The sequence below is a fragment of the Apis dorsata genome, unplaced genomic scaffold, assembly GCF_000469605.1.
Source record: "Apis dorsata unplaced genomic scaffold, Apis dorsata 1.3 scaffold_58, whole genome shotgun sequence".
Taxonomy (NCBI): domain Eukaryota; kingdom Metazoa; phylum Arthropoda; class Insecta; order Hymenoptera; family Apidae; genus Apis; species Apis dorsata.
In genome coordinates this window covers 520,313-523,300 of record NW_006263358.1, presented here as the reverse complement: position 1 = coordinate 523,300, position 2,988 = coordinate 520,313, and the positions used below count along the sequence as shown (strand labels likewise).

General features: G+C 36.4%; 1 protein-coding gene across 23 annotated transcripts in view; it reads left to right on the top strand.

Annotated features, from left to right (window-relative positions):
- LOC102675389 (forkhead box protein P1-like) overlaps positions 1–2,379 on the top strand; it is a 237,169-nt gene extending 234,790 nt beyond the window's left edge. For all 23 annotated transcript variants that reach the window (XR_004151825.1, XR_004151824.1, XR_420838.2 and 20 more), the window contains one exon: positions 1–2,379. This exon is cut by the window's left edge and continues 1,145 nt beyond it. The gene's annotated coding sequence lies outside the window, so the exon portion shown is untranslated.
- Positions 2,380–2,988: the final 609 nt, after the last annotated feature.

Below are 2,988 nucleotides of genomic sequence, written 5' to 3'. Positions count from 1 at the left end.
TTTTGGACCAATTTGGATAGATGTTTAAAAAAAAAAAAAAAAGGAAAAAAAGGAAAGGAAAAGAATATTTTATTTAGATGAAAGGTAATTACGATCGATATCATTTTTTACAGAATAGACTATTCACTTTTTCTAAATTTCTTGCATGATTCTTCCTGTTAAAAGAAAAAAAAGAAGGAAGACGCGTTCGAGGGGGCACGCAGAATGTCTCGAAGATAATGATAATAATAAGAGGGAGCGAACAGGTAGGGAAGGTTGGAATTAAACTTAAGGAGTAAATAAAGAAGCTGTGGTGTGGGCAGTGTTCTGGGTACGCGCGGGAACTGACTGACGCTTTAGTCTTTAATATATCGTTCGTGGTAAATTAAGAATTTCGCGAGTATCAAAAATGTCTATTAAAAAAAAAAAAAAAAAAAAAAAAAAAAAGGAAGAAAGAAAAAAAAAAGAAAAAGGAGGAAAGGAAAATTAATTTCCTTATATCAAAGGTGAAACTTAAACTTAAGGAAAACACGTATGTCCGCGTATGAAACACGGATCCCGATCCCGGCGTACCCGTTTGCTGCCCTCTTGCTACTCACTGTATAGTTTAGGGAAAATTAAATGTAAGTAGTGTCGTAAACGATCGACGATCATAGACGTCGATGAGATTCGTGTGCGTCGAGATAAAACGTACACGCCGGTGCTACAAATATATTCATAGTTTTACCAAACTAAAATATTCGTTCGCGTCGTGAAATTTTTGAACGAATTTGTGAGTAACGAAAACGAGATCGAGGACAGTCGGTCGAGAAGGAGTGACGAAAAATGATGGGATTAAAAGGTAAAAGAAAAAGAAAAAGAAAAAAAAAAGAAGAAGAAGAAGAAGAAGAAGAAAAAGAAGAAAGCGGATGCCGTGAACGCACTTATAAATAAATTAAAATTACTCTGTACGCATATACATATACATATATTAATTACGTATACGTATCTCGGAAATTATAAGGAAATTAGATGTCGATGGCCCTGTTCTTCGTTCTCCATCCAACAGATCCTTAAGAGAAATCCTCCCCCCTCCCCCTGTTCGATCTTTTTCTCCCTAGTCCCGCGTAAGTTCAAGCTCGGTTCCGAATTTTTAGAAAAATTGGGACTGCGTCCAAAAATCGAAAAGGAACGAGAAGATAAACATTTTGAGGGGCCGTTACTCGTCGGATCTTCGCCCCCCCCCCCCCTTTTACGTACACGCGTTCGAACACATTTTCATACGTACATACATACATACATAAACATACAAATACACAAACATTAACACACGAGTTAAACGAAAGCGTGCTCAGGTCGGTACGATAGAGAATTATCGGAGTTCTATATCGCTCGTTGGTCGCTTGGTATCGAATCGTAATTTATTATTTCAATGGTCGTTGACGCCATTTAAAATGTATGTAAAAAAATCGTGCGTGCCGTTTTTAATCGCGCTGCAGCGACCGGGAGACGATCGTGTGTGATATTATTCCGTTCGAAACCCGTAGCCATATAATATGTATACATGGTATATATATGGTATATATACACGTTTGTTTGTAATATTTTTGTAAATTATATTCGTTCCCGGGAACGTGTTGTAGATAGATTTAGAGATCGGTGAGCTCCGTTACATTGTCAGGGTATTAATTGCTCGACGAACCATACTCTTCCGTCGCTGTGGGGTGGTGCATCGTTTTCGTGTATTCGTTTATTATACACGTGGAACCGCGAAGAGATCGATCGTTCTTTAAGCATTTATCGGGCGACAGTAATCGTTTAATCGCCGGTCGTAAGAAACGTCGATCGACGTCGTCTGTGACACCTTTGCGTTTTATTCTCGTTAGAAAGATATTAATTCCGATTACGATTATATTAGCTCGACTCCAATTAGTAATATTAGCATGACGAGAAGCATCGTGTCAATCTTTTATTATTAGCGCTTGATCGGTTCAATTTATTTCAAACGTTTCGATCGTGTCGCTCGATTATCTGGAAACGACGTGGCCGCGATCGTTCTTTTTTTTTTTTTAGTTTTTTTTTTAATATTCTTTTTTCTTCTCTCTTTTTTTTTTTTTTTTTTTTTTTTTAACAATTCGTTCATTCCTGCGTTATGTCTGTGTCCATTCCGCGAAATAAAATAGTGGTTAGCTTTTAGGATGGTTAAGTTATCGTCCACATTGATTTCCCTTTTATCCATCGATTCTCCATTTTGTTCACGATCCATCATCTTTCGACATCCATAACTCGTTGTTGGCGAGTGATTGAAAAAAATTTTTTCAATAAGAGAGAGAGAAAGGGATCAAACGAGGAAAACGCGTAGTGCGAGTGTGTACAATTGTCGCGTGCGTCATCGAACATTGGATGTTATAAAAATAGAAGGAAAAAAAAATGAATAGGAGTAAATAGAAAGAAAATAAATAACAGGGAAAAATAGCAGTGGAAAGTAAAGATAAGTGTTCAAGGATGATAAAGTGAAAAATGGCGAATGGCCGGTGCCGTTTTGGGCTCGCTTTCACGTAATGCTACTATTACTAATCTAAGTCTACATGTATTGTGTATAATGGTTTAAGGACTCGATATAACATAGAAAGATTCTTCTGTACATAGTTGAAAAAAAAAAAAAGAACTTTGTCGAGGCATTAGGGATTTGCGAATATTGTGTCATTTTGCGAATGAATGAGTTTATCGATAGTGTGGTATATAAAAATCTATATATATATATATATAAATATAAATATAATTATATAAATACATACACGAACAACATGCACACACACATATATATATACACACATACACATACATAACACGTACATACAATACATTGCGCGTATCCCGGCTGCATTTAATTTTTACTTTTGAAATCTCAAATTTTTCCAAGAAAAATAACGAAAAGAAAATAAAGAAAAAGCGACGACCGTCGATTCTCACGAGCCGGCAGCTCGAACGAAGAAACTTTCTCGTTTTATCGTATCGCGATTGGTCGTG